Genomic DNA, 6,198 nt, shown 5'->3' with positions numbered 1-6,198 from the left:
AATCCAAGGCCTCCTCTGACCACAGGCATCCAGGGGTCCCCCCAGTAATCAGCAGGTGGGGAGTGGGGCCCACACTGAGAGCAGGCAGACTTGGGTTCACACCTGGCTCTAACGTTTGGTAACCAGGGCACCTTGAACATGATCCATGGGTCCCCTAGACCTCAGTTTTTCCACCTATAAAATGGGGAAAATAGTCATAGCCGCCTCCTAGGGTTGTGAATAATGTGACAGTGTGTGGAAATCCCTTGGCAGGGGCCTGGCACAAAACAAAGACTCAAATGCTGCTTTTTTTTTTTTTTTTTTTTTTTTTGCCATGACTGCTCTGGGCCAGGGGCAGAGCTGGGTCTGGGCAGATACAAGCGAAGAGGGAGATGGGTCCCTGTTCAAAGGAGCAAAGCCCTTCAAGATTAGAGTCTGCTGAGTTTCAGAGGGTGTCTATGTTTAGTTGCATCTTACAAACCAGCAACAAATTTGCTACTAGAAATTGGGATGGTGCCTACACAATGTATGGTCACTATGGCACGCACACTCTCAGACCAGCATCCTTGAATGTAGCACGATCGCCTCTTCTGGGCTTTTCCCAGAGGATTCTTGGCTTGCTTTTCATGTTGCCCTGTGTGGGGAACTGAAGCACCCTGCATTTTAAGAATGAGATTGATGGGATAAAAATAGAACTAGAAAATGATTAAAAAATCATTTCTAGTTCTCTATCAAAATTGCCTATCTTACCTTTTATGTATCTGAGCAAACAAGTATGGTTATTTTAAAGTTCAATAACTCCCTAATATGGAGCCTCTGTGAGTCTGTTTCCAGTGTCTGTTGTTTCTCTTGGTTTTTGTTAGTATTGTCTTGTCTCCTCACATACTTGGCAAAAATTGAGTGCCACACTTTGTTTTTTTTTCTTTTTTCTTTTTTTTTTTTTGCGGTTTGCGGGCCTCTCACTGCTGTGGCCTCTCCCATTGCGGGGCACAGGCTCTGGACGCGCAGGCTCAGCGGCCATGGCTCACGGGCCCAGCCGCTTCACAGCATGCGGGATCCTCCCAGACCGGGGCATGAACCTGTGTCCCCTGCATCGGCAGGCGGACTCTCAACCACTGCGCCACCAGGGAAGCCCAAGTGCCACACATTTTATATGAAAACCTGTAGAAATAATTTGAGGCACAGGATGAAATTATCTTGCTCCATGAGGATTATGTTTACCTCGGGCACATGCCTTGAGATCCTGCAAACCAGATTGTTTTACTTTACTTTCAGGGACTGAGATGATTTGCAGTCCCTTGGAGCACTTGTCTATTTCTAGTTCATTCATATTCTGGGGGTGAAACCCTCTGGGGTCCCAACCCAAAGCATGAAAGATTTGCCGGGTACCCCCTGCTCTTGGTGCGCCTAGTTTTGACCTCCTTAGTCCCAGAGGCTGTTAACAGCTCTGCTCAGCACCTTTGCAGTATCTTCTGGGCTCAGCAGACCCCCTAGGGAGAACGTAACCCCAGCTGCCAGCACACATCTCTGGGTTTCCTTCTTTTCCCAGAACTTGGCCCTGTGATTTTTTTACTGCCTTGTTTGCTCCCTGATACCCCTGAATCAAACTTTAAAAACTATATTTTTTGAGCAGCTTTTTGTTGTCCTCAGTTGGGAATTTAGTCCAAATTACCTAGTCCAGCATGATCAGAAGTTAATAGTCCTAAAAAATTAACTGACGTTCCCCCTGTGAATCGGGAAAGGCTGCCACTCATTGAATTTAGTATCCAGAAACCTTGGCCTAGGGCATTGCACACGGACTTTTCAAAGGAGCTCAGTTCAGAGCATCACTGTGGGCTCTGGTAACCTGGGGGTGGGGTGGCACTCAGCAGGTGACAGACAGAAATAGCCACAGAGAGAAATATATTACATATTTTCCCAGTTTTAAAATGCTGGGATCCTACAATGCTCATCCTACGTTATGTGTGAAACAAAGCCCCTTCGAGGTCACGGTCTCATCTGTTCTTATGACATTCCCTGAAGCAGGTGGGGATCGTCATCCTTGTTTCACGGTTGAGCAGATGAAGCTCTGAGAAGCTCTGTGGCTGATTCAAGGTCCCATAAGTTGAAGCCCCGCCAGGCCTTGATTCAGATGCCCTGACCCTGGTGGCTCTGGAGGTTTCCTCCTGGGCACGCTGTCAGCCGCGTTCCCTGTGGGTGTGTGGGAGGGAGGCTCCGTCTCCCAGGGGATGTGATCCAAGTGTCCTTGCTGTCCCTGTAGCAGGAGGGATGACAGATTGGAGGCCCTGGGAGTTCTGCCAGCCTGGCCATCCCAGAGCAAAGGCCATAAGCAATGAGTGGCAGATTCTGCCAGAGGAATGCTGCGTGGGCCAGGGTGTCAGGTCCCAGGTGGCTGGCCAGTGTAGTTCTGTCTGGCTCCAGGTGTGCAAAGGAAGGGTCATACGGTTAGGGGCCTGCCTAGGCTCCCTGAGGGGACAAACAGAGTTTCATTTATTGAGCTCTGAGTATAAATCGGGAAGTGTGTTGAGCGCGCACATGTATTAGCTGCGAGATAGACACTGTTATTTACCTATTTATGGTTGAGAAAACTAAGGCACAGGACTGGATGCGGGCTGAGGAGAAAGGGCACAACTTACCCCAAAGAATCAACTGATAATGGGGGTACTTTATAATTCAGGGGATACCTGAATTCTCCGGGTGGTCAAGGCCAGTGTCCCTCCTACCCTCCTGGACCCAGGGCCTGTGCTCGGAGCTCCTAGTGCCCTGTCTCTCCAGACCTGAATGCAGGGACTGAACCAGGAGTCTGGTGGCCAGCCTGGGCCACACCCCAGGAATGCTGGAATGAAGCCTCTTCTCCGTGGCCCCTAATCCTTCCTTGCACTTCACGGCTGTGCCACCCCCCGGAGCAGTTAGCAGTTACCCATCTTACAAACCGCACTGCAGCACCGGGGGAGGGGAAGGCAGGGTGTGCACAGAGATGAGCCCACCCGGCCCCTGACTTCTGCCCAGGAGCAATGCACAAGTTCAGCAGCCCGAGCCCTCACCATACTGACGGTACCCAGGAGTCAGGCTTTGAGGCTGGGGGAGAGATTTGGGGGAGGTGAGATGAGCCCACGGGGAGGGGTGGGGGACCCTCCCTTCGCATCAAGCCAGAAGGAAGGGGCTTTAAAGAAAGGCTTCAGAGCCTTCCAGGTGTCCCCTGCAGTTTGAGAAATCCAGCGGACGGGTCCCAGCCCCACCTGCGAGGTCTAAAGCACAAGAGACAGGCTGGCTGCTTTGCCGGCAGAGCCAGGAAGAAGGCTGCTGGCCCAGACAAGAGCCTCGTGGGAGGGAGGGTCAGCTGGAGGCTGCCTGGGGGGGTGGACAAGCCTCAGCTGTGCGGAGATGGAGCTGCCTGGCGGGCTGGGGCTCCTTGGCACCCCTGAGACCTATGTGAAGTACCCTGGTCAGGGGGAAGCTGCAGAGGTGCCCAGTGGTGGCCAGGCTCTGAGGACACATGGAGGCGCCCGCAGGAGGGAGAGGTATAGTTTCCAACCTCTGCCAAACCCAGGGTGACGTTCAGGACAGCTCCACCTGAGCTGGGCGGAGGCCTGGGCTGTGCAGCAGGAGGCCTGGCCTTGAGCAGGGCCCGGACCCCAGCTGAGACTGTTGTGTGAGGTGTAGTGGACCGCCGTATCTCCCTACCAAGCGGCATCCCGGGTCTGCTGGGTTTCCATCCAGCCGCCGGGCGGCGGGCAGCGGATGAGGTTTCCAGGGCCAGTGGAAGACAAATAAGGCTGCATTCGGTGGCTTTCCAGTTCCACAGCTGTGCCAGCTCATGGTGACACCGGAGTGCTGTGGTGTCCAGGGAAGCACTGTTGTGGGGCAACAGACATTTCTTGAACTCCTGTGGGGAGGGGTTTCCACATGCCTGGTGAGACCCACCTCCACCCAGAGGGGGCCTTCCTCACAGGCAGGGGCTCTTGGTGGAGCAAGGGCCCAAACCCTGAAACTGTATTGAACATCTTTCTGTCTGTCTCTGTGTCTGCCTCTCTGTGCCCCTCAGCCAGGGGAAGGCAGAACCAGGGCCCGAAAGGGTCCGGAAGAAACATACAGACTGGGGACTCCATGGGGCCAGGTTTGGGGTACTGAGGAGGAGGGGTTTGAACCTGGGCCTGGAGTGGAGAGGACTGTGTGTAACAATTGAGGAAGGTCCGGAAGACCCCCAAGGCTTGTGGGTAGGGGTGGTGTGAGCCCCTCACCAAGATGGGATTAGAGTGAGGCCCTGAGCCAGCTCAGATGGCTTGCCACTGCCTCTCCTCAAATGCAAGCTACTCAACCTTCCTCCAGGCTTGAAATGAGCCCCTCCTTCCCCCTTCCACACTTCCACATCCTCGGGCTCGCCGCTCTGCAGTGTGAGGAAAACCACAGCTGAAACCTATCAGGCTGGAGTTCGTGGCCGGCAAGGCAAGGTCGTCCTGGAGCCTTCCTTGATCTTTCTCGGGTCTGGTGCACTGCCAAAGAATCTCCGGAAACTCCCAGACGTTCTCAGGGAGAGTTAGCCGCTGCCCACGTGCCCACACCACTGTCGGGCCCGCTGAGGCCCACGTGGGGAGCCCTGCTCTGGGGTGTCCTTGACCTCCACGCTCTCCTGCCCTTTCTCATCCCTGCATTCCCCACAGGCCTGTGTGGGACCAGCTGGAAGCACTCTAGAAAAGCCCCCGAGGGCGCTGGGGGAGGAGGGAGGATGGGGGGCACAGATCACGGCGGGGCACCCCCCCATGGGTGTTTTATGAGGTGCACCCCCTTGGTGGCAGCTGAAGTGGGAGGTACCCCAGGCCCAAGGGCATGGGGGCCTGGCGGGGGCGGGCGGCTGCCCTGTTTCCTTGTAGTTGGAAGCTCATTAGCTTGTTAATTCAGAAGAAAGCGTCTCCGGGTAGCGGAAGTTCAGTCCTGACGCCAAACCTGGGGGGAGGGGCCTTCTCTGGTTCCACCTCCGAGCGCCAGGCCATGCCTAAGGCCAGGCCTGTCCCGGACAGCACGACTGGCGAGTGTCCAAGTTGATGTCTGGAGCGTGGGAGGTTTGGCGGGTCTTAGCCGTGTGTTCGCTTAGGGGTGAGAGGAACAGGCTTTTTGCACCAGCTTTGTCACTTTCTAGCCCATGACCTTGGGCAAATCCTTTAACTTTTCTGGGTGTCACTTTCGTCATCTGCAGAGATAATGGCACTTCCCTGCCAAGGCCACCGTGAGGACTCAACATGTTCAGGGAACCCCTGCTTGTTCAGAGCCAAGGTTGCCAGGTGAAAAGGCCCCCAGGCTCTCAAGGAGCTCAGCCTCTGAGCCTGACCCTGCAGCCGCCCTCACCTCTTCCAGGGCACAGCCATGGGCGGCGGAAGGGGGGCCAGGGTCTGCTGAGTTCCTGCCTGGCACGAGGCCCAGGCGGTCCTGGAAGTCCAGCGGGGCCAGACACACGGGCTGCCTCCTGTCTAGAAATAGTCGTCCTCCCTCCATGGGCAAACAGCTCCAGACTATTTTCTTCCTCCCACGATCTGAAAGTTGGAGCTGATTGGCTGGCTCAAAAAAAAAAACACCCAAAAACAAAAAAAGAGAAGGACGTGCAAGTGCTCTTGTGTGCCCAGAAGAGGGGGTGTCTCAGGGCTCTGTTTCCAGGGGAACCAGTGGCACAGGCTGGCTCCTTCCTCAGGGTGTAGAAAAGAGAAACTTGCCTGAGGTTTCAGGCACCTGGCTCCTGGGTGGTTTCCCTGGGGGCTGAGCAAATGCCCAGGAGTCTGCCCTCCTGAGGGGCAGCCAGGGTCCCCCCTCCCCAGGATGCTCAGGGGCCCTCACCCCTTTCCTCCACCACCACAAGCCCCAGGAGGTCTGGTCAGGTCCCTCAGCTGCCCTGATGTGGTCCCAACGCGAGACACAGACGATGGGAACAGACACCAGGCTCCCTGGAGTGTATAAGGAGCTCAGGTTTGGAGAGGGCTCCCCGACGGCAAGGCCCCGCGTGCGGTGAAAGGAGATGAGTAAGCGTGGGGCACCCGTGAAACTAGTTGAAGGACCCCTGCCTGTGACCCACGTGACGTGGCCCTGGTAGCCATCACCATCTCTGGGTGGTGAGCCCCCATCAGTGGGGCCATTGAGGGCCCAGTGCCCAGAGCGATGTCCCCATCAGGAGGATGCTCCGGATGACAGGGGTGCCCAGGGGTCATCTGCAGGGTGGCTGGAGGGACACCA

This window comes from Pseudorca crassidens, chromosome 14 (genome assembly GCF_039906515.1).
Source record: "Pseudorca crassidens isolate mPseCra1 chromosome 14, mPseCra1.hap1, whole genome shotgun sequence".
In the NCBI taxonomy this organism is placed as follows: domain Eukaryota; kingdom Metazoa; phylum Chordata; class Mammalia; order Artiodactyla; family Delphinidae; genus Pseudorca; species Pseudorca crassidens.
The sequence above is the reverse complement of the archived record's forward strand: the minus strand, read 5'-3'. Positions refer to the sequence as shown.